This window comes from Heterodontus francisci, chromosome 7, assembly GCF_036365525.1.
Source record: "Heterodontus francisci isolate sHetFra1 chromosome 7, sHetFra1.hap1, whole genome shotgun sequence".
In the NCBI taxonomy this organism is placed as follows: Eukaryota; Metazoa; Chordata; class Chondrichthyes; order Heterodontiformes; family Heterodontidae; genus Heterodontus; species Heterodontus francisci.
This window is the reverse complement of record NC_090377.1, coordinates 91,671,720-91,697,824: the sequence shown is the minus strand read 5'-3', so window position 1 is coordinate 91,697,824 and position 26,105 is coordinate 91,671,720. Positions and strand designations below refer to the sequence as shown.

At 42.8% G+C, this 26,105-nt stretch overlaps 1 long non-coding RNA gene across 1 annotated transcript in view; it reads left to right on the top strand.

Moving 5' to 3' along the window:
* Positions 1–26,105, top strand: part of LOC137372150 (uncharacterized) — a 46,152-nt gene that overhangs the window by 2,343 nt on the left and 17,704 nt on the right. Inside the window, exon 2 of the long non-coding RNA XR_010975396.1 lies at positions 10,669–10,936. This is a non-coding gene — a long non-coding RNA (uncharacterized lncRNA). The remainder of the gene's footprint in view (positions 1–10,668; positions 10,937–26,105) is intronic.

Genomic DNA, 26,105 nt, shown 5'->3' with positions numbered 1-26,105 from the left:
TGAGGCACACATTATTTTGCCACATGAACATTAAAACTTAAAATTGCAAGCCCCTGACTGGAAAGACATTTTTGTATAGTAACTGGCCATGTTGGAACAAAAGGGACCCAGTCTTTGCTTCCCCAATAGACAGGAGAAGTCATCAAACCAGTTTTAGTCACATGACTAGCTTGCTGGAGTTTTTTTGAATTTGAACTTCCAACAAAGGATTGGAACTGAGACAAAGCCGTGTGCTCATGGAGTGATGATCTCTCCTGGAACTGAAACAAGAATTACCTCCTCTCCTGTCTTCCCTCATCTCGATCTCACCAGGAAACCATTGAAGGCACATAAGTTCAAAGAAATAAAAGTTTCCTACGTGAACAAGGTTTAAGCAGAATACTGGGCCCCAATGAAACACAAAACTACAGCGAGCTCGAAAAGCAGTGACAGAATATTGCCTCAAACTGTTCCACTTATCTTTTCTTCTGCTCTTTTCTGCCCCTATTTGCTTGTGTGTATTGCGTGTGCATGCTAGCATGGGCGCATTGTATATCCGTAGGCATTAACCATATTAGAGTTTAAGGTTTAATAAATTTCATCTTCTTTAAACCAAAAAAAGCCTGTTTGTGCTCATTTCTTTGCCTTACAATTGGACAGTTGTGAACAAGGATTTACAAAGGGGAGCTCAAAACACAGTGTGTTTAAAATTAAACCCTGTTACAATATGACCAGGTGAAGATAGTAACAGACCCCTACACACCTTTCTCACCTGGTCATAACAGGAAATTGGGTGCCAGCATCCAGATTGTTACCCACAGACAAACGACTGAAATTGGAAGTAGGAAGCCAAATTGTTCCCAATCAAAAAGAGCAAAGATTATTACAGGTTTTCTTGTGGTTGTGTGTGTGATTGAATATTAACATGTCTGCAACTGAAGCTAGTAGCTCTCCAAACCAGGGTGAAGTAACTTGGGATAAGTTAAAAGCACTATCTATTGAGGAGTTGAGGAATATGGCAGAGCAGTGTGGGATCACTGTACATGGCAAGGCTAGGAAGTCTGAACTCCTAAGGCTAGTTGTATTTTTCCCTTGAATCTGAAGAAGCAGAAGCAGTGTTAGAAACATAATCTGACAGGGTGTTGTTAGCAAAGATACAATTGGAACAAAGGAAACTTGAATTTGAGGAAAGGGAAAAAGAGAGAGGCAGGAGAGGGAGAAAGAGCCTTCCAAAAGGAATGTGAAGAAACTGAAAGACAGGAGAAGGAACAAGAGAGAGAGAAAGAATATTCTGGAAGGAATGCGAAGAAAGAGAGTTACAGTGCCTTGAGTTAACGGGGGGTGGCGACAGAGTAACCCTAGTGAAAGCATGGTCAATATGGAGGAACACAATTCAGGACTGGGTGCAAGATTGGAAAAACTCGCCCAATTAATTCCAAAATTTAATGAGGAAGATGTGGAAACATTTTTCATGTCTTTTGAGAAACTGGCAAGGCAGCTAAAATGGCCAGCTGAGACCTGGTCTCTTTTACTGCAAAAAAAACTTATCGGAAAAGCCCATGAGGTTTATTCCTTGCAGCCAGATGAGAGTTCATCAAATTATGCACTGACCAAAAATGCTATCCTCGGGGCATATGAATTAGTACCCAAAGCCTATCGCCAAAAGTTTACAACCCTCAAAAAAACAAGCCAATCAAACTTATATGGAGTTTGAAAGAAGTAAGCAACCGGCTTTTGACCATCAGTTGAGGGCTTTAAAAATACAGCTCAGCTATGAGACTCACAGAGAAGTAATCCCGTTAGAGGAATTTAAAAACTCTCTCCCATTCTCAATAAAAACCCATGTAGAGGAGCAGCGGGTTCAGGGAGTCCGGCAAGCAGCCATGCTGGTTGATGAATTTGCTTTAATTTGTAAGTCGGTTTCCCAGGGGAGAGCCTTTCCTAATCACCCCGACAAATCCGAAAAGGACAAAGGTTGGGAAGGTGATCTCTGCCCAGGCAGTTCTGGAAGAGAAAGGAAAGCAGGAGACACAGGGGGCCCTCCTCCAGCCAAAAATGAAGGTGCTGTGAGCAAGAGTGAGACCCAGAGTCCTGTGTGCTTCCATTGCAAGAAAGCAGGGCATTTAAAAGCTGACTGCTGGAAACTAAAAGGGAAACCGGTAGGGTTAATCAGGGCACACCCGCTCAGTGATAACGGGGACATGATGGAAAACACAGAACAAGCTGTGCTTTAACTGCAGTAAGAGTGCAACCTAGGAAGCTTCCTACGGCCAGTGCAGGAAAAGTTAATAGGATTCCTGAAAATTATCAGGGTTTTGTATTTGAAGGGAAAGTAACCTCATATCCCTCGAGTGGAGCAAGCAAGCCAATAGTAATTCTCAGGGACATAGGGGCCACCAGATCTCTTTTACTGGAAAAGGCCTGATCTTTCCCCCAGAGAGTACAGTGAACACCAGAATGGTGGTGAATGGTATTGGAGGGCAGTGTATGCCTGTACGTGTACACCAGGTGCACCTGGAGTGCGACCTAGTTTCGGGACCGGTGACAATAGGGATTGTATCTAGTTTGCCTGTGGACGGGGTTGACCTGCTCCTAGGTAATGATCTGGCAGGGGTGAAGGTGGTAGTCCCCCCAGTAGTGAAAGAAAGACCACAGGCGGTCAGAGAAACAGGGCGGGGGCAGGAGACGGTCCCCTGCAGACTCCCTGACTGTGTAGTGGGTCAGGCCCTGATCAAACCAGCTCCCCCAGAGGAGACTGCATCGACACTGCAGGCAGATGACCATGAGGTCTGCCTGGCCGAGACTTTCTTTGGAAAGTCAGGAGACCCAGGGAATGAATTAAATGTATTTTCCCCAGGTGAGGCTCAGCGAACTGACCCAGTATTGCAAGAGTTAGCACAGGCTGCCCAATCTGAAAATGAAACAGAGGGAATTCCTGACTGCTACCTTTTAAAGAATGAGGTACTGATGAGGAAATGAAGTTCTCCTCACAGACCTGAGGGCAAAGAGTGGACAGTAGTTCACTAGTTAGTACTGCCACAGAGGTACCAGGGAGAAATATTAAGAAGGGCCCACAAAACTACAAAGGATGTATATGCTGTTATACAAAACCAAAGCCTGCATAAGGCAGCAGTTTGACTGGCCAAAACTCCACAAAGATGAGGTGGAGTACTGCAAGAGTTGCCATATGTGCCAGGTTGAGTGGAAACCCCAACCTACAGTGAAACCTGCGCCCCTATGTCCTGTACCGGTGTTAGGAGGACCCTCCAGCAGAGGGCTGGTGAACTGTAAGGTGCCCCCGCCGAGAACAAAAGGAGACAGGCAGGCACAAGGCTGGCAAAAGTCTAGAAATAGAAGGGGAAAAAGTGACCGAGGGCAGGTTAAAAGAGGTCAAGGAAGAATCCCAGGTGAAAACCCCTACTATCTGGTCAACCAACTGCAAAAAATGTGAAAAGTTAGACCCCACATCCTCCTATGTGAATGCAGACTCTAGAAGTACCCCACCAGAATTGCCAACAGCTTTTACAGGAACCTGCAGAGACAAAGGGAGACCTCTAGGGGGCAGAGAAACTGTGAGGGTGATGTCTCCCCTTGTCGAAGTGTCACAGGAGAATGCAGTTAAGTCTGCTCAAATACCTGCAGGTAGGAGTGTCCCAGAGGACAATGGGGAGAGTAACAAAAACTCCTCCCCCAAAGCCAGTGGAAAAAGGAACTACTCATCCCCTGAAGCCAAAAGTCTTTGCATGACTCAGAGTTCAGGATAGACCAGCGCTCCCCACCCCCCACCCACTCACTCTCCTGAGAGAAAAAAAAAGGGGGAAATTAAAGCCGCCCTGGCAGTCAGAACAGACCATTTTTAATGAGCTTTAAGATTGGTGTATGAATGAAAATGAATGAGATAAATATATGGGTTTTTTTCTGTATCTTATATTTCTCTCAAACTGTGATGAAATGTGCCATTTTTCTTCAAATCGCATTTCATTCCCCCACCTACCAAGACTGAGGCACACATTATTTTACCACATGAACATTAAAACTTAAAATTGACTGGGAAAACATTTTTGTATAGTAACTAGCAGTGTTGGAACAAAAGGGACCCAGTTGCTGCTTCCCCAATACACAGAAGAAGTGGTCAAACCAGTTTTAGTGACATGACTAGCTGGCTGGAGTTTTTTTGAATTTGAACTTCCAACAAAGGATTTGAACTGAGACAAAGCCGTGTGCTCTTGGAGTGAAGATCTCTCCTCGAACTGAAGCAAGAATTACCTCCTCTCCCATAATAAAAGCAAAATACTGCAGATGCTGGAAATCTGAAATAAAAACAAGAAATTCTGGAAATACTCAGCAGGTCTGGCAGCATCTGTGGAGAGAGAAGCAGAGTTAATGTTTCAGGTCAGTGACCCTTCTTCAGAACTTTTATTTACCTCCTTTCCTGTCTGCCCTCATCTCGCTCTCACCAGCTTCGGAAATCATTGAAGACACATCAACTCAAAGAGAGAAAAGTCACCTACGTGAACAAGGTTTAAGCAGAATACTGGGCCCCAACGAAACGCACGACCATATCTTCAATCAAGGACTACAGCGAGCTCGAAACGGTAACAAGATATTGCCTCAAACTGTTCTTAACTTTTCTTCTGCTCTTTTCTGTCCCTATTTGCATGTGTGTATCACATGTGCATGCTAGCATGGGCGTTAACCATATTAGAGTTTAAGTTTAAGGTTTAATAAATTTCATCTTCTTTAAACCAAAGGAAGCCTGTTTGTGCTCATTTCTTTGCCTTATAATCGGAAACTTGTGAACAAGGATTCACAAAGGGGGCGCTCAAAACACAGCGTGTTTAAAATTAAGCCCTGTTTCAATAAGACCAGGTGAAGGTAGTAACAGACCCCTACACACCTTTCTCACCTGGTCGTAACAATGTAGAAATAACTCTGGAACTGGATTTAAAAATAATGCAAAAATAAACTACTTTTTCTGCAGTCATTACATATGAGGTGCATTGGATTATCAATTTAGTGAGATTGAAACAAGGTTGCTAATGAAAGGTCATCGACCCGAAATGTTAACTCTTTTTCTCTCTCCACATGTGCTGCATGACCTGCTGAGTATTTCTAGCAATTTCTGTCTTTATTGCTAATACTTTGTTTTTTTAGTTTGTGTACGTGAGTGTGCTGTTTTGCAACTATTTAGTTGTGGATTGATAAGGTGACACCATCATAAATACCCATTCAGGAGGCTTTGTGTTTGCAACCTGTTTGAAAAAATTGGTCCAAACACCTGCCATTGGAACAATTAGTTATAATAGAGCTTTCCTAGGTTCCTATTGGAGGTGCTGCTATTAATGCCCTGAGGGTTGCAGTCTGAATTATCAATTCACAACTCCATCATTAGCATACTACAGCTCCCAGCATGCAAGTTTGTATCGAACAGAAATAGTAATATTATTTTATATAGTTTATCATAAATGTTAACAATAAAGTGTTCACTATAATATACACAGCTGTTGCTACATTTCACTAAAAATGGTAACACAATATTTCAAAAGATTTGAATTTAAACCAATCCAATAAACTTTTTTAATCGACAGGAAGCCAGTAAGAACAATTTCGTCATGTGCCACACCTGTTATACTATCCTCAACTTGTCTTATGTTTTTGTTGATATTCCTGAATGTCTGATACAGATTTTGTGTGGTATAAGTATTCTGATACCATCTGGTTTATTATGTTTGGTATATTTTAGAAGAAATATTAAATGTTATTGAACCGTACTTGAAATGTTATATGGCAAATTATATATAATTTCATATGAACAACAAACAAAAATTACATTGTTTCAGTCAGACATAAAAATTTACATCTATGTAGCACATTTGGTACAGTAAAACAAAATTCCTGTGCCCTTCACAAAAGGCATTGGACATTAAGCAGGAGTTAGGAAAAGAATTAAGAGGTGATGACTGAGAACTTAGTCAATGAGCGTGCTTTGAGGATGATTTTGAAAGGGGATATAGCTAGGGGTTTAGTAATAGAATTCAAAAGTATCAGACCAAAATGATTGATATTGAAGGTGGATGAAGGGAGGTACAGTAGAAAAAAATTGTAAGATCAGACTGCAAGCTGGAACATAGGGCTGCAAGAGTTTGCAAAGGACGGGCAGAGCAAAATCACAAGGGATTTATAACGGAAGAGATGTATTTTGATATCATTATGCAAGGGGTGGCAGTGGAGCAGCATTGATTGTGGACAGTGGTGATAAGTAGGTGGAAATTAATTTAGAATAGAATGTGACCTCTGCAGAATGAATGAGTTTATATGGGGGAAGCTTAAGAAATCAGCAAGAAGAACTGGAAAGCTCTAATCTGAAATTGACAAGTATATGGCTGAGGGTTTGAGTGACACTGGGGATGGAGGGGGCAGTATTACAGATGGTTTACGTAAGGTTGAAAAATATCCATGGACCTTTATGATGGTCAGATGCCTGCTCTCTGTGGATTTAGATTGTGATGCAGACAAGGTGTTTTTATTGTCATAATTGAGTTAAGAAATTGAACATACAAAACAGACTATATATGTTGATGGGAGGATTGTTAAATTTGGACAAGTATATTTCTGAAAACTTGCATTGCAAAAAGAAAATTGCCCTTTAAGCTCATTATGTGAGAATAACCAAATAGTTAGATAATCCTAGAGCTTGACGAGTCAACGGTAGCAAGGGCTGTGTTTAAAAATTGTGGTTGAAGTTTTAGGAACATTGTCAAAGATATATGGAGTGGGAGGTGAAGTAGCTCTTTAACAAATTTCTCTTTAAATACTGATTGTTCCCAGTACGAGACTGCTTCTTCCCAAGTGCTTTCTCATAGACTAATCATATCCACTGGAAAAATATGTATCAGCCTTACTAGGTCAACACGGAACACAAAAGTCCGAGTGTATCAGGCCTGTGTCCTCAGTACCTTGCTCTACGGCAGCGAGGCCTGGACAACGTATGCCAGCCAAGAGCGACGTCTCAATTCATTCCATCTTCGCTGCCTTCGGAGAATACTTGGCATCAGGTGGCAGGACTATATCTCCAACACAGAAGTCCTTGAAGCGGCCAACACCCCCAGCTTATACACACTACTGAGTCAGCGGCGCTTGAGATGGCTTGGCCATGTGAGCCGCATGGAAGATGGCAGGATCCCCAAAGACACATTGTACAGCGAGCTCGCCACTGGTATCAGACCCACCGGCCGTCCATGTCTCCGTTATAAAGACGTCTGCAAACGCGACATGAAATCGTGTGACATTGATCACAAGTCGTGGGAGTCAGTTGCCAGCATTCGCCAGAGCTGGCGGGCAGCCATAAAGACAGGGCTAAATTGTGGCGAGTCGAAGAGACTTAGTAGTTGGCAGGAAAAAAGACAGAGGCGCAAGGGGAGAGCCAACTGTGCAACAGCCCCAACAAACAAATTTCTCTGCAGCACCTGTGGAAGAGCCTGTCACTCCAGAATTGGCCTTTATAGCCACTCCAGGCGCTGCTTCACAAACCACTGACCACCTCCAGGCGCGTATCCATTGTCTCTCGAGATAAGGAGGCCCAAAAGAAAAAGAAAAGAAAGAAGAAAGGTCAACAAACTTGAATTGAAACATAGAGGGGCTATCCCTATTGCCTATATTATAAATGCTGCTTACCACTTTTAACCATGTTTGTTTTTGGCAAAATGCCACACTTAGGTTGTGCAATGGAAATTCTCAAAACTAGTACTTATTCAATGTTAACTCTATTCTTAATACACATATTTGTTAATGGAAACTGCACTCATTACTTATTTTCCATTATACACTCTTGATACAGTTTCATTCAGAACCTTTCTGCCTATGCTTATTTCATAGTTCCCCACCAGATGTCATCCATTTCTTCCACCTTATCATGCCCCAAGTCCTTAAACCTACTCTATTGACCTAGCACATTTCCCTTCCACCTGCTGTCTGTACAGAATTTGTGCCTGATTATGCTCTGGTGGAAGGTCTTGGGAGGCTTTACTACGTTAAAGGTGCAATATAAATACAAGTTGTTGTTGAATCATCTACTATGCGTCGGGTTACTTATTACTGACATAAGATATTTAACTGTTGATATATTTACAGCTTAATAATTTTTCAAAATAAATCTTAACTGTTTCAAGTGACAGAGTATACTAATAACAATATAGCGCATTTTACACTCAGAGTAGACATGACTTAACTGGACGATTTTCTGAGGTATCTACATTCTAGAATCCTTGAATCTTTTCATATAATTAACTATTGCGTCTATATTCTCTTGGTATCTGCTCTAACTAACTGAAATAATAATACTATTCAGATGTACATAAAAGAGCTGCCTCAAAATCTTTACAGCATACATAATCTGGCAGTTAAAAAAATCTTGATAATCAAAAGAAATAAATGTAAATTTATTAATTAATTCAGAAAACAATTAAATGAGATGGCTTTCAAGCCCAACAGAGTATTGGAAGATATCAGCAGACATCAGTTATTTTCATTAATTTGCACAAACTTTGAAATAAGAATTTGTGAATCCATTTTGCAAGAGTAGAGCCATTTGCTGCACAAGTACTACTGAAGAGAAGTACTTCAGTACTTGAAGGAAAATGAGTCTGTAGTACAATGCTGTACTTGGCACGATATTCTTTTCTACCTTGTCTGTGGATCATCATTGAACATGAGCTCCAGAATGCCATCAGCTTGTTGGGTGTCCTCAGCACCCAGTATGAAAATAAATGAGCATTAATACACTAGATCAAATTAATTCATATTTTTAAAGCAGGTAATTTTTATGATTGGTCAGTGAAGGAGAAATGCATTAGTACTTTAATAAAATAGACACTCCATAATAACGGTATTATTTTGCACGTTCAACACGAATTTACTGTTTATCTTCAACAAATCCTACATGCCACTGAGCTCTTTGAGTTTACTTTACCTACATTTGTCTAACCACACAGTGGAGAGCCAGGAATTTTTGTACAATAAAGTGTTGTGTAAAATTGGCTCTGTTCATTTACTCCATGTTACTTTGTGGCCATTCATTTGTTTTTACTTACATACTGCTACGTGATGGCCAATGGGACTAATATGATTATATTTTTATCATTTGTTTAGGATACGAGAAGACACATATGACTATAGTAAATTTTAAATATAACATTGAATATTTTACACAAGCAAAACAGATTTCCTATTGGCTTGCAGTAAGTCTTTAACCTGTCTCAAAGCGTGCTAAGTTGTTTTGTTTTCATCTGCCTTAAAGACCAGTTATTTTTTATTGAGTACAGTTTTTTTTATTCATTCATGGGATGTGAGCACCCCGGTAAGACCAGCATTTATTACTCATCCTTAATTGCCTTTGAGAAGGTGATGGTGAGCCGCCTTCTTGAACCGCTGCAGTCTTGTGGTGAAGGTAGACCCAGTGCTGTTAGGTAGGGAGTTCCAGGACTTTGACCCAGCAGCCATGAAAGAACAGCAAGTTCCAAGTCGGGATGGTTTGTGACTTGGAGGGGAACTTTCAGGGGTGTTGTTCCCATGTGCCTGCAGTCCTTGGCCTTCTAGGTGGTAGAGGTCGCGGGTTTTGGGAGGTGCTGTCGAAGAAGCCTTGGCGAGTTGCCGCAGTGCATCTTGTAGATAGTGAACACTGCAACTGTGGTGCGCTGGTGGTGGAGGGAGTGAATGCTTAAGATGGTGGATGGGATGTCAATTAAGTGGGCTTCTTTGAGCTGGATGATCTTAAACTTCTTGAGTGCTTTTGGAGCTGCACTCATCCAGGCAAGTGGAGAGTATTCCATCCCACTCCTGACTTGTGCCTTGTAGATAGTGGAAAAGCTTTGAGGAGTTAGGAGGTGAGTTATTCACTGCAGAACACCCAACCTCTGACCAGTTCTTGTAGTCATAATATTTATGTGTCTGGTCCAGTTAAGTTTCTGGTCAATGGTGACTCCTAGAGTGTTGATTGTGGGGGAGGGGGTGGTTCAGTGATGGCACGTAAGAACATAGGAATTAGGAATGAGAGTAGGCCACATGGGCCCTTGAGCCTGCTCAGCCATTCAATAGGATGGCAGCTGATCTTCTGCCTCAACTCCGCTTTCTCACCCACTCCCCATATCCCTTGATTCCCTGAGAGATCAAAAATCATCTATCCCATCCTTGAATATACTCAGTGACGACACATCCACAACCCTCTGCGTTAGAGAATTCCAAAGATTCACAAGCCTTTGTGTGAAGAAATTTATTCTCATCTCAGTCCTAAGTGACTGACCCCTTAACCTGAGGCTGTAAGTGGTTTTCTCTGGTGTACCAAAAACACACCTCTTACTACAAGTTCTGGATGATAGGGATTATATGGACAGATCAGACCCAGACCCATGTTTTTCGGCTCAACCGTATTATGTTTAATAAGATTAACAAAACACTTGTAAACAGTACAAAACAGTACAACCCTGGCTTGTCCAACAAGTTCTATTGTGCTAAATTACCACAGCCTAATAAAAGAACCCTCCCGTGAAATAAACTTACACAGGACCCCCAGCACTAAACCCCTCTAAGGTTTGGTTGGGACTTGCAATCACCCCCTCACACAACTAAGTGGTCTTGTGGATGTGTAGGCATAGGCAATATGCTCACCCCGATTGCCCGTTGTCTTGCTTGCAGCTTCTTCCTGTACGTCTCGCTCCTGGTTCCGTACCACCGACGCAGTATCCAAGTTCCAGTTTGTGTCGAGGTCCGTTGATGAGGAATGAAGAGCAGCGCTCAGCTTCTGGCGGTGTTCCATTGAATCGAGCCGAGCCCCACTCAGGAGACTCGTTGTAGACTGATGCCGAGGAGAAGAGAGAAGAGCAAGCACCGTTGCCAAGCGGCTCCATATAGATCCAAAACCCATCAATTTCTCCCACCAATACTGATCGATGTATTGACTCAGGTAATCTGTCTGGACCCCTCCCCCATGGCCTGAAGTGACTCATAACCTTTGAAATCTTTGTGAAAAATGATATTTCGTTTTCCCACTCCCAGGCTTGGCACCTGGAGAGACAATGAGTGTTGACTAGTGGATGTCTGTCGTTTCCTGAGTTGACGGCCCCCATTAGCATGTTATGCATTTCAATCTCAAACCGATCTTGTTTAACTTGCTTATCTCCTGGAAGACAATTGCCCAGCCATCTCCTGCTTTCCACCAGTTTCGGCTGGGACTGAGCCGTGACTGTGCTTTATTGAGTTACCTCTCAGGGTATCGTTCCCAGTAATCATATCAGACAGTGATGACGTCAATCGGCCTGGGTTCCCTTCCACCCAGCCTGTCAGTGTGAAATGTCCACTTACATATGAATGCCCTTGAGTCAGGTTAGCCTGGCTCGAAACTCCTATTCCCTAAGTCACTCTCACAAGCTTTCCAAACAGTACAGTTCTTTATTGGGTTTTGGATTTAAAATATGATTCATAAAAATGCCCAGAAAGCTGGTGCTACAAGGCTTTGCCCCTGTGTTCCAGATTCCCAACCAGGGGAAACAACCTCTCAGAGTCTACCCTGTCAAACCCCTTCAGAATCTTATACGTTTCAATGAGGTCACCTCTCATTCTTCTAAACTCTAGCGAGTATAGGCCCAATTTACTCAGCCTCTCATCATAGGACAAGTCTCTCATCCCAGGAACCAATCTAGTGAACCTTCACTTTACCGCCTCCAAGTCAAGTATATCCTTCCTTAGATAAGGAGACCAAAACTCCATACAATACTCTATGTGTGGTCTTACCAAAGCCCTAGACAATTGTAATAAAACTTCCTTATTCTTGTACTCCAATCCCCTTGCAATAAAGGCCAGCATGCCATTTGCCTTCCTGATTGCTTGCTGTACTTGCATGCTGACTTTGTGTTCTTTTTACGAGTACACCCAAGTCTTGCTTATCATCAGCATTTACAAGGTTTACGCCTTTTAAAATGTTCTGCTTTTCTAATCTTACTACCAAAGTGAATAACCTCACACTTCCCCACATTATACTTCATCTGCCACCTTGTTGCCCACTCAATTAACCTGACGATATCTCTTTGCAGGCTCTTTGTGTCCTCCTCACAGTTTACATTCCCACCTAGCTTTGTATCAGTAGCAAACTTGGATACATTACTCTCAGTCCCTTTGACTAAGTCAGTAATATAGATTGTAAATAGCTGAGGCCTCAGCACTGATCCTTGCAGTACTCCACTAGTTACAGCCTATCAACTTGAAAATGCTCTGTTTATCCCTACTGTCTGCATCCTGTCCGTTAACTAATCCTCCATCCATGCTCATATATTAGCCCCAACTGCATGAGCCCTTATCTTGCGTATTAACCTCTATCTCTGGTATGTAGGTTGTGTCTTCTAATGTGAAGCCAGACACACAATATTTGTTCAACATCACTGCCATTTCCTTATTCACCATGATAATTTATCCTGTCTCTGCCTCTAAGGGACCAACATTTGCTTTAGCTGCTCTCTTCCTTTTCATATGCTTTTAAAGGTTCTGACCATCTGTTTTTTATATTCCTGGCTAGCTTACTCATTTTTTCCCCCCTTTTTATCAACTTTTTGGCCACCCTTTCCTGGTTTCTAAAACTCTCCCAACCCTCAGGCTTACTGCTATTCTTCACAATATTATAAGCCTCTTCTTTAAATCTATTACTATCCTTAACTTCCCTAGTAAGTCACGGATGTATCTTTCTTGCATAGTTTTTGTTTTTTAATGGAATGTATTTATGTTGAAAATTTTGTCACTTCTTTAAATGTTTTTCACTGTTTATTTACTGCCATAACTTTTAGTTTATTTACCCAATCAACCTTAGCCAGCTCTCCCCTCATACCTATTAAATTGGCTTTGTTTAAGCTTAAGATTCTTGTTTTGGACTCAAGTATGTCGCTCTCAAACTTAATATGGAATTAAATTATGGGTTATGATCACTTTTTCCCAGAGGATCTTGACTACGAGATTACTAATTAGCCCTGCCTCATTACACAGTATTAGATCTAAAATAGCTTTATCCCTCGTTAATTCCATAATGCATTGTTCTAGGAAACTGTTGTGAAAGCATTCTACAAACTCATCTTACAGACCACTAATTTGATTTGCCCAGTCTATATGAAGATTAAATTCCCCCACGATTATTACAGCCTTTGTTACAAGCTGCAATGATTTCTTGCTTAATTCTGTGTCCAATGGGATATCTACTCCCTCCAGCACTTTATGACCCTTGTCATTCCTATTCTCCACTCAGACTGATTCTACTTCCTGATCTTTTGGGCCAAGACCCTTTCTTACTACTGCCTTTATGTCATCCTTTATTATCAAGAACACTCCTTTTTTTTCCATTCTGCCTGTCTTTTCAAAATGTTAAGTACCCTTGAATATTTATTTCCCTACCTTAGTCACCTATGTCTATGTCTTAGTCAACCATGTCTCTGTAACCTTATCTCTATTTGTGCTGCTAAAGGATACAAAAAACATTCCAGTAATAGATCTAAATCAGCAGGTGGAAGGAAGAGAGGAAATAGGCAAAATTACAATCACCAGGGAAGCAGTACTGAGCAAACTGATGGAGCTGTGGGTTGATAAGTCCCCGGGTCCTGATGGATTTCATCCTAGGGTCCTAAAAGAGGTGGCTGATGAGGTAGTAGATGCGTTGGTGTTAATTTTTCAAAATTCACTAGATTTTGGAAAGGTTCCATCAGACTGGAAAGTAGCAAATATAACCCTTCTATTCAAGAAGGGTGGGAGGCAGAAACAGGTATCTATAGACCAGTTAGCTTGACGTCTGGCGTGGGAAGGTTACCTTCCGGGAGAAGAGCGGACTGCGAGAAGAACACAGAGCGAGGAGCGGATAAATAGAGCCCAAGGATCGCGGCCTACAACACTTACCTTCCGGGAGAGGAGCGGACCTGCAGGAAGAACACGGAGTGAGGAGTGGATAAATAGAGCCCAAGGATTGTGGCCTAAAGCACATACCTTCCGGGAGAGCAGCGGAGAGGAGTCCAGGCGCACCGGAGTTCGAAAACAAAGTGAGCAGTGACATCACATGAAATCTGCAAGATGATTGGTTGGTGAGTAACTGCTGTTAGGGAATAACTCTAGATAGCTGGGTTAGTACATTACTGTTAGGGTGTGTGTGTAAATAGCTTAATAATAAGGAACAAGTGAGTAGCTGGTATTTTTTTTTGAGTAAAGTTTATTTTAACTAGTGAACTGTATTGATTTTTAGTAGGATTTATCAGTACTAGTAAGGTTTAACTAATAATTCTAAGCTGTTGTAGTATTGGTAAGGTTTTTTTTAGCAGTAGCAAAGGGTCAACTAATAAATAAAGGAATGACAGGTTTGCTTCAACCTCGAGAGTGCCCCTCCTGTGCTATATGGGAGCTCCAAGATGCTTCTGTATCCTGGAGAACCATTTGTGCAGGAAGTGTCGTCAATTGAAGCAGCCTGTGCTCCAGGTTTTGGAACTTGAGCGGCAACTGGCAACACGGAGGTGCATTCATGAGGAAGAGAGCTACGTGGAAAGCATGTTTATAGATGTGGTCACCCCACAGCTTAAGAGTATGCAGGGAGAGAGGGAATGGATGACCACCATATAGTCAAAAAGAATCAGGCAGTTAGTGCAGGAGACCCCTGAGTGCATCTCACTCTCCAACAGGTATTCAGTTCTGAAAACTGAGGAAAGGATACTTCACTTGGGGAGTGCAGCCAGAGCCAACTCCATGGCACCACGGGTGGCTCTGCTGCACAGCGGGGTACAGGGAAGACTGGAAGGACCATAGTTATAGGTGATTCAATAGTCAGGTGATTCAATAGTCAGGGGAACAGACAGACCGCAGACGTGAATCCGGATGGTGTGTTGCCTCCCTGGTGCCAGGGTCAAGGATGTCACTGAGCGGCTGCAGAACATCCTGAAGGAGGAGGGTGAACAGCCAGCGGAACCAACGATCATCTTGCGGTCAGAATTTAGGGAGCTAGGAGAGAGATTAGCAAGCAGGACCACAAAAGTAGTCATCTCTGGGTTACTCCCAGTGCCACGTGCAAGTGATTATAGAAATAGAAGGATAAAGCAGATGAATGCATGGCTAGAAAGATGGTGCAGGAGGGAGGGCTTCAGATTCCTGGGACATTGGAAACGGCTGTGGGGGAGATGGGGCCTGTAAAATCTGGACAGGTTGCACCGGAACAGAGCCAGGACTGAGTTACTTGTGGGACGTTTTGCTCGTGCTGTTGGGGAGGGTTTAAACTAGTTTGGCAGGGAATGGGGACCTGACGGTAGACTCAGCTGGGACAGAATCAGAAATTAAAATGGAAGGCAGAAAATTAATGGATCAGTCTGGAAGAGAGAGGAAACGAAGGTTAGAAAATAAAAACAATAGTTTGGCAGTGCTCAAGGGTGTCTATTTCAATGCAAGGAGTATGGCACATAAAGCAGATGAGCTGAGGGCACAGACACGTGGCAGTATGATATCATAACTATTACAGAAACATGGCTTAAGAAGGGACAGGAATGGCAGCTCAACGTTCCTGGTTACAGGTTTTCAGACGCGGTAGGGAGGGAATAAGAAAGGAGTGGGAGTGACAATTTTGGTCAAGGAAACTATTACAGCTGTGAGGAGGGGTGATACGTTGGAAGGTTTATCAGATGAGGCCATATGGATTGAGCTCAGAAACAAAAAAGGGGCAATCACACTGCTGGGAGTGTACTATAGATCCCCAAACAGTCAGAGGGAGATAGAAGAGCAGATATGTAGGCAAATCTCTGAGAAGTGCAAGAACAATAGGGCAGTAATAGTAGGGGATTTTAATTGCCCCAATATTAACTGGGATAGTTTTAGTGTGAAAGGAATTGAGGGAGCAGAATTCTTGAGGTGCATTCAGGAGAACTTTATTGCCCAGTATGTAGCAAGTCCAACAAGAGAGGGTGCAGATTTAGGCTTAGTTTTAAGAAATGAAGATGGGCAGTTGGAAGGAGTGGCAGTGGGAGAGCATTTTGGTAGTAGTGATCATAATTCAGTCAGTTTTAACATAATTATGGAAAAGGACAGAGACAGAACAGGAGTTAGAGTTCTCAATTGGGGCAAGGCCAATTTTACTAAACTGAAGAGTGATTTAGCGGAAGTGGACTGGAAACAGCTGCTTGAAGGTAAATCAGTGTCAGAACAGTGGGAGGCATTCAAAGGGGAGATTCAAGGTAAACATGTCCCCACAAAGAGAAGGGGTGAGGCGGCCAAATCTAGAGCCCCAGGGATGTCAAGGAGCCTACAGTGTAAGATAAGGCAGTAAAGGAAAGCTTATGTCCGACACCGAGAACTCAATACTACAGAAAGCCGAGAGGAGTATAGAAAATGAAGGAGTGGAATTGAAAAGGAAATTAGGAAAGCAAAGAGACGGCATGAAAGAATATTGGCAAGCAAAATCAAGGTGAACCCAAAGATGTTTTATCAATACATTAAGAGTAAGAGGATAACTAAGGAGAGAGTAGGGCCCATAAAAGACCAAAAAGGTAACCTATGTGTAGGATATTGGTATGGTTCTTAATGAATACTTTGCGTCTGTCTTCACAAAAGAGAGGGACGATGCAGATATTGTAGTTAAGGAGGAAGAATGTGAAGTATTGGATGTGATAAACATAGGGAGAGAGGAAGTATTAATGGGATTAGCATCCTTGAAAGTTGATAAGTCACCAGGGCCAGATGAAATGTATCCTCGGCTTAAAAGAAGCAAGAGAGGAAATAGCAGAGGGTCTGACCATCATTTTCCTGTTCTCACTGAATACAGGTGTGGTGCCGGAGGATTGAACAATTGCTAACGTGTACCTCTGTTTAAAAAGGATGTGAAGGATAGACCGAATGATTACAGGCCAGTCAGTCTAACTTCAGTAGTTGGAATCTCTTCTGAGAGACAGTATAAACTGTCACTTGGAAAGGCACAGGTTAATCAAGAATAGTCAGCATGGATTTTTAAGGGAAGATCTTGTTTGACCAACTGAATTGAATTTTTTGAAGAAACAACAAGGAAAATAGATGAGGGTAGTGCAGTTGATGTGGTCTACATGGATTTTAGCAAGGCTTTTGACAAGGTCCCACATGACAGACTGGTTAAAAAAAAAATCCCATGGGATCCAGGGAAATGCAGCAAGGTGGCTACAAAATTGGCTCAGTGGCAGGAAACAAAGGGTAATTGTTGATGGCTGTTTTAATGACTAGAGGGCTGTTTCCAGTGGCATTCTGCAGGACTCAGTTACAGGGTCCCCCACTTTTTGTGGTGTATATATTAATGATTTGGGCTTAAATGTAGGGGGCATGATCAAGATGTTTGCGGACGACACAAAGATTGGCTGTGTGGTAGATAGCGATGAGGATAGCTGCAGGAAGATATTGATGGTCTGGTCAGATGGGCAGAAAAGTGGCAAATGGAATTCAACTTGGAGAAGTGTGAGGTGTTGCATTCGGGGAGGTTAAACAAAGTAAAAGGAATACACGATTAATGGGAAAATACTGAGAAGTGTAGAGCAAGTAAGGGACCTTGGAGTGAATGTCCATAGATCCCTGAAAGTAACAGGACAGGTCGATAAGGTGGTTAAGAAGGCATATGGAATTGAAGAGTGAGGGAAGACTTGATTGAAGTATATAAGATCCTGAACGGTCTTGATAAGGTGGATGTGGAAAGGATGCTTCCTCTATTGGTGAGTCCAGAGCTAGGGGGCACTGTTTTAAAATTAGGGTTCGCCCGTTTAGGACAGAGATAAGGAGAAGTTTTTTCTCTCTCAGGGTTGTGCGACTTTGGAACTCTCTGCCTCAGAAGGTGGTGGAGGTGGGGTCACTGAATATTTTTAAGGCGGAGATAAATAGATTCTTATATAATGAAATAAAAGCAAAATACTGCAGATGCTGGAAATCTGAAATAAAAACAAGAAATGCTGGAAATACTCAGCAGGTCTGGCAGCATCTGTGGAGAGAGAAGCAGAGTTAACGTTTCAGGTTACTGACTCTTCATCAGAACTCTTGTTAGGCAAGGGAATCAAAGGTTATCGGGGATAGATGGGAGTGTGGAATTCGAAACACAAACAGATCGGCCATGATCTTATTGAATGGCGGCGCAGGCTTGAGGCTTATTGAATGGCGGAGCAAGCCGAATGGCTTACTTTTGCTCTTAATGGCTGCGTTTGCTGACAACACTACCACTAGGTGGCGCTGCAGTGGCACATGCGCAAATGCAATTGAGCCACTAAAACGTCACAGTCTGCGACTTCAGGCAGCTGCCAGGACTAAAGATGGCGCCGCGCAAATAATGACACGAAGGCAACCTAACCTAAACACATGGCAGGATACAATGGCAGGAGGGAGAGCGCGGGCCGGGGACAGGGGGGAGCGGAGTGGTACGGGGGGAGCGGGACGGGGGAGCGGACCAGGGCTGGGGGGGTGGGGAGCGGCCGGAAAAAGCACAGCAGACGGAGAGAGCAGCCAGGGGGGAGCAGAGCGGCCGGAGAGAGCAGCCAGGGGGGAGCGGAGCGGCCAGAGAGAGCAGCGAGGGGGGAGTGGAGCGGCCGGAGAGAGCAGCGAGGGGTGGGGCGGGAGCAGAGCGGAGTGGCCGGAGAGAGCAGCGAGGGGGGAGTGGAGCGGAGCGGCCGGAGAGAACAGCGAGGGGGCAGCGGAATGGCCGGAGAGAGCAGTGAGGGGGGAGGGGAGCGGAGCGGCTGGAGAGAGCAGCGAGGGGTGGGGCGGGAGCAGAGCGGAGTGGCCGGAAAGAGCAGCGAGGGGGGAGTGGAGCGGAGCGGCCGGAGAGAACAGCGAGGGGGCAGCGGAATGGCTGGAGAGAGCAGCGAGGGGAGAGCAGAGCCGGAGAGAACAGCGAAGGGGGAGCGGAGTGGCCGGAGAGAGCAATGAGCGGGGAGTGGAGCGGAGCGGCCGGAGAGAGCAGCGAAGGGGGAGCGGAGTGGCCGGAGAGAGCAGCGAAGGGGGAGCGGAGTGGCCGGAGAGAGCAGCGAGGGGGGAGTGGAGTGGCTGGAGAGAGCAGTGAGGGGGGAGTGGAGCGGAGCGGCCGGAGAGAACAGCGAGGGGGGAGCGGAGTGGCTGGAGAGAGCAGTGAGGGGGGAGTGGAGCGGCCGGAGAGAGCAGCGAGGGGGGAGCGGAGCGGCCGGAGAGAGCAGTGAGGGGGGAGCGGAGCGGCCGGATGCAGCAGCGAGGGGTGAGCAGAGCCGGAGAGAGCAGCGAGGGTGGGGGGAGCGGAGCTTGATGCATGGGTGAATACCCGTTGGCGTTGCATTGCTGTACGCGTAAAGCGCATACGCAGAGGCCGCCCAGGCGCGTTGCCCAAAGATGCATGCCTCACACAATGACGTCATCGGCGCATGCGCTAACCAGTCCTGGCAAGTCAGAACGCAGAGCACGCGCAGAGAGCAGGAGCCCGCCTGCACATGTGCGCACCTTGGCGCAGCCTGATCTCGTCAGTGGCCGGCTGCATTGTCAGGAATCACTTTGGCTCTTAATTCATATGTTTGTATGTTCATCCAGTTACAATTGTTTTGTGCATTCAGTTAAACAGCCTTTAGTTTGTATTTAACCACTATTCTTTGCATGGACCTTATTTAGTCCTTGTCCCCTCCTGCCCCAATCTGCTCTATTGCCTTGACTTTTCTCATTATATTTCTAAATTTCCCTTCGTCTGACCCCTTCTTCCCTTTTCGTGTAAAGCCCTATCCACAACCTAGTTATACAATGGTAATGACATTGAATGTCAAGGGGAGGTGGTTGGACTCTCTTGTTAGAGAGTCATTGCCTGACACTTGTGTGCCGTGGATGTTACTTTCCACTAGTAGCCCAAGCCTGAATGTTGTCCAGGTCTTTCTTCATGCTGCTTCATTATCTGAGGAATTGCAATGGAACTGAACATAGTGCAATCATCAGTAAACATCCCCACTTCTGATCTTATGATGGTCATTGATAAAGCAGCCCAAGATGGTTGGGCCTAGGTGTACGGTAGCATTGTTGTTATGTTGGTTGACTAATCCAGAGACCCGGACTAATAATCAGGAGACATGAGTTCAAATCTTACAATGGCAGCTGGGGAATTTAATTTCAGTTAATTAATTAAATCTGGAATAAAAGACTAGTTATCAGTAATGGTAACCATGAAACTATTGGATTGTTGAAAGAACTCAACTGGATCATGGATATCCTTTAGGGAAGGAAATCTGCTGTCTTTACCTGGCCTGGCCTATATGTGACTCCAGACCCTCAGCAATCCGGTTGACTCTTTGCTACCCTCTGAAATGCCTAAGCAAGCCACTTGGTTGTGTCAAACTTCTATGAAAAGTTTTTACTGTTGCTAATAACCAGGCATAGTTTGATGACTAATCTGGTAATGTATGAAAAATATGATATCATCAGAAATCCATTCTATTTTTATTAACAAGGAAATTGAGTGATGAACAAAGGGTCATCAGTGAAGGAATAAGTGTCTTGAAAAAAATGCCATGAGCTTATTTGATTTCAGAAAAACCTAAACATTCCTTTACCTGTGATGTTTACATATTTTTAATGCTTTCATCTAACAAAATGAAAAATGGGAATTATATAATGCTGGTTGTCTCTTTGTGCTTACAATGATCATCTGCGTTTAATACAGTAGCAACTATTACGCAAATGATAGTTATATTTTACATTTAATGCTATCAGAGCGTAATTTATAAAGTTTTATGAATGTAGCTGTTCTGATACAGTTAGCCTGGTAGTGCCATCACTGGGTTGTTTTGTGGTACTACATTTTGGATTATTTTGAGATGAATTGAGAAATATGTAGAAAATAATTCAGTAATGTTAACTTTTGTATTAATAGACAACACAGTTAAATCTCATGGTATTGATTACAAGTAGCCAGAACTGGTCTGATTTCTAATGTTTGCAGTGGCTCCATTGAAGTCTAAATGTGACATTGATACTGCATTTTGTATTGCATGTCATAATGCTCCTATTGTTATAAAGCAACATAAGCCATGCCACAGGAGATCTGCTAATAATATACCAAAAACGGTTAATCTACACTCACAGATGTTACACCGTGTGACAGGTATAAAATAGTTTGTAAATATTGCATGTTTCTGAGCTGGAACCTGAAACTGGCAAACACATTCCAATCTGTGAAGTTCCCTAATAAGTAAGAATTAAACTGAATGACATCAGGCTATGCTCACTTCTAGAAATTAGACTTTTGGCCGAAATGACTGTCTGCCTTAAACACAGCTCTACTTTGGCAGCAAAATAATACATTGTTTATTTCATAGTATAATACTGCTGTCACTATCGAACAGCAAATCATTCAATTTATTGTGAACAATGTCAGGAGAAATCCACTACTGTGTGTGAGAGATCTTGGCCTAGATTATCCAGTTGTCACTATTGTAATGCTGGTGGTAACCTGATTCAAATAAATTAATACATTAAGATTACTGCCACTGTTAAAATAATGCTGATTAGAAAATCTATCTACGCTTCTTGGTCTCATTGTCAAGGCAGAAGCATTCACAGTTTAAGCACAGAATAAGTTGAATAACCTGCAGAAATTCACTACATGAATGGCTACTTGAGCAAGGTGCCAGAGGGCAGTTTCAACTCATGCTCCAGCATGATCTGTTGCCTTCAGAAAGGACCATGAGATTTGGAAGAAAAGGTAATGCTGTTTTAATAGTTAAACAGTATTGCAATTGCACCAGTTAGGAAACACGTTTTTTGATGCCAAGCAATTTGAAATAATAGTGCAATGAGAGTGTATGCCAGATTCATACAGGAGAGATTTACAAAATTTCTCCTGTAGCACGCACCTGCTATAAGAGGTGGGGAATGCATGTTGTTGTATAGGCCAAGTGGGGAAGATCCTAATGATTCTAATTGTTCTATTATCAATATTGAAGACATTTACACATAGTAAAACTAAGAATATGCAATATAAGCAGGTTCTAAGAGGTCAAGTACAGAGTAATATTAGAACCTGTGAACAGACATTATTGAAGTAATAATCTGCAAGGACAGACGTGATGTGATCTGGGTACCAAGCCAAACAGTCAGGAGATGATCAAGAAACTTGTGAATACAATAGACTAATAGAGAAAGGTATGAGAAAAGATGAGATTGTGGTGTGCAAACTGTGAGAAAAGCACTGATAGTGTCGCGCTGGCGCATTGAAGAGGATAAGATGACTTAATGGGTTATGTTCTGTATTAATTAAAAGTAACCAAAACATGCCAACATGATGTCATCATGCTGGCAAAATATTGCTAGCACGATAAATGGTACAACATATAAAATCTCAGTGGGAACTTTAACTTCTAGCTTCAAACAGTGTAAGCAAATTAGAACTAGGTGCTTCCAACTTTTCATGATGGGTTACCCTTTGAGTATTTGACTGCACCAGTAATCTCATTGTTATGATATGTAGCAGGTTGTGTAATATGACTAAAAGTCATCAAACTGATGTCTCGTTGGTTCTTAGTTTTTGAGCTTGTTTAAGGGGGTCTGGATACAGATTTTCCTGTGGACAAAAACCTATATATATTTAGCCCCTTAGGAGGCAAAAACCTAACATTCATGGCAATGGAGTAGGCAAGATTTGATTCAATTGAGAGTTTGGTGTTTTTGGTGTTTGATTCAATTGAGAGGTCGCATATTTAATTTGCAGGATTGACTATCTCAAGAAAAAAACACTTGCATTTATAGTCAGTACTACCCAACATTAACCCTATACGTAGCAGGTCCAGTAAATATGGAGGATTTGGGCAGATATATAGATGCATACTCTCCACAACATGATGATATGACATTAAAAATAAATAATTTTTATTCTTTCATGGAATGTGTAAGTCACTGGCAAGGCCAGCATTTATTGCCCATCCCTAATTGCCTTTGAGAAGATGTTGAACCGTCTTCTTGAACTGCTGCAGTCCGTTTATTGAAAGTACTCCCACAGTGCTGTTAGGTAGGAAGTTCCAGGATTTTGACTCAACAACAATGAAGGAACAGCAATATACTTCCAAATCAGAATGGTGTGATTTGGAGAGGAACTTTCAGGTGGTGGTGTTCCCATGCGGCGACTGTCCTTGTCCTTCTAGGTGGTAGCGGGCGCAGATTTTGGAGGTGCTGTTGAAGAAGCCTTGGTGAGTTGCTGCAGCGTATTTTGTAGATAGTGCACATTGCAGCCATGGTGTGTCAATGGCAGAATGAGTGAATGCTTTTAAGATGGTGGATGGAATGCCAATCAAGCAGGCTGCTTTGGCCTGTTGAGCTTCTTGAATGTTGTTAGAGCGGACGCATCCAGGCAAGTGGAGAATGTTCCATCACACTCCTGATGTGCCTTGTAGATAGTGGAAAGGCTTTGGGTAGTCAGGAGGTGAGACAATTGCCGCAGAATTCCCAACCTCTGATCTGCTTTTATAGTCACAGTATTTTTGTGGTTGGTCCAGTTAAGTTTCCGGTCAATGGTGACCCCCAGCTTGTTGATGGTGGGGATTCAGCAATGGTAATGCCACTGAATGTAACGTGGTCAGTAGGACTCAGTATACAAGAAGAAATATTGGGTGCTTGTGATAAAGGGATGGCAATAATCATGGGTGATTGTAATCTACATAGAAACTGGAAAAATCAGATTGGCAGTGGTAGCCTGGATGAGGAGTTCATAGATTGCTTTCGAGATAGTTTCTTAGAGCAGCACGTTCTGGAACCAACCAGAGAGCAGGTTATATTAGACTTGGTATTGTGTAATGTGACAGGATTAATTAATGACCTCAGAGTAAAGTAGGTAGCAGTGACCACTATCTGATTGAATTTTGCATTCAGTTTGAAAGAGAGAAGAGTGAGTCTCGGACTAGTATTTTAAACTTAAATGAGGGCAACTTTGTGGGCATGAAAGCTGAGCTAACTGAAGTGAACTGGGTTACTCGGCTAGGAGATAGATCAATAGAGAAGCAGTGGCAGATATTCAAGCGGATATTTCAGAATACTCAGGGTAAGTATATTCCTACTATAAAGAACAATTCTAAGGGGAGGACCCACCATCCGTGATTAACTAAAGAAGTTAAGGAAAGCATCAAAATTAAGGAAAAGGCATATAATTGCGTAAAGGTGAGTGGCAGGTCAGATGATTGGTCAGAATAAAAAGATCGGCAAAGAATGACTAAAAGGTTAATCAGGAGAAAGAAATTAGAGTATGAGAGGAAGCAAGCTAGAAATGTACAAATGGATAGCAAGGGTTTCTACAGGTATTTAAGAAGGAAAATAGTAAGTAAAGTGAGTGTTGCTCCTCTAGAGAGTGAGAATGGGGAGTTAATAGTAGATAATAAGGAAATGGCGGATGAAATGAACAAATATTTTGCTTCTGTCTTCATGGTAGAGGATACAAAAGACATTCAAGTAATAGCTGTAACTCAGAAGGTGGAAGGAAGAGTGGAACTTGGTGAAATTACAATTACCAGGGAAACGGTACTGACCAAACTGATGGAACTGCGGGCTGATAAGTCCCTGGATCCTGATGGGCTTCATCTTAAGGTCTTAAAAGAGATGGCTAATGAGGTAGGAGATGCGTTGGTGTTAATTTTTCAAAATTTGTGAGATTCTAGAAAGGTTCCATCAGACTGGAAAATAGCAAATATAATCCCTCTATTCAAGAAGGGGTGGGGAAACAGGTAACTATCGGCCAGTTAGCTAGACATCTGTCATGGGGAAGGTGTTAGTATCGATCATTGAGGAGGCTATAGCTGGGCAATTAGAAAAACTGAAGGTAATCAGGAATAGTCAGCATAGCTTGGTGAAAGGCAGGTCATGTTTAACCAATTTAGTGGAGTTCTTTGAAGGAGTAACATGTGCGGTGGATGACGGGGAGCCCGTTGACGTACTGTACTTGGATTTCCAGAAGGCATTTGACAAGGTGCCACATAAAAAGTTATTGTGCAAAGTAAGAGCTCATGGTGTAGTGGGTAACACATTCGCATGGATAGAATAAAAGCAAAATACTGCGGATGCTGGAAATCTGAAATAAGAACAAGAAACGCTGGAAATACTCAGCAGGTCTGGCAGCATCTGTGGAGAGAGAAGTAGAGTTAACGTTTCAGGTCAGTGATCCTTCTTCAGAACTGGATAGAATGGATGCATGGATAGAAGATTGGCTGAAAACAGAGAGTATGCATAAATGGGTCCTTTTCTGAGTCGCAGGATATGACAAATGGAGTTCCGTAGGGGTCTGTGCTGGGGCCTCAACATTTTACAATTTATATCAATGACTTAGATGAGGGGAGCAATGGCGTGGTAGCTAAATTTGCAGATGACACAAAGATAGGTAGGAAAGTATCTTGTTAAGAGGATATAAGGAGGTTTCAGACCGATATAGATAGGTTGAGTGTGTGGGCAAAATCTGGCAGATGGAGTATAATGTGGGAAAATGTGAAGTTGTTCACTTTGGCAGGAAGTATAAAAAAGCAGAGTATTACTTAAACGGAGAACACCTGCAGAACTTCGAGGTGCATGTTCTAGTGCATGAGTCAGAAAAAGTTAGTATACAGGTATAGCAAGTAATAAAGAAGGCTAATGGATCACTATCCTTTATTACAAGAGGAATAGAAAATAAAAGTAAGGATGTTAAGCTTCAGTTATGCAGGCATTGGTGAGACTACATCTTAAATACTGTTGCAGTTTTGGTCTCCTTATTTAAGGAAGGATGTGAAGGCGTTGGAGGAGGTTCAGAGGAGGTTTACTAGATTGATACCTGGAATGAGGGTTGTCTTATGAGGAAAGGTTGGAGAGACTGGGCTTGTTTCCACTGGAGTTTAGAAGAGTGAGGGGAGACTTGATTAAAATATATAAGATCCTGAATGGTCTAGACAAGGTGGATGTGGAAAGGAAGTTTCCTCTATCGGTGAGTTCAGAACTAGACGGCACTGTTTAAAATTAGGGGTCACCCTTTTAGGACAGAATTAAGGAGAAATTTTATCTCTCTCAGGGTTGTGCATCTTTGGAACTCCCTGCCTCAGAAGGTGGTGGAGGCAGGGTCACTGAATAATTTTAAGGCAAGGGTAGACAGATTCTTGTTAGGCAAGGGAATCAAAGGT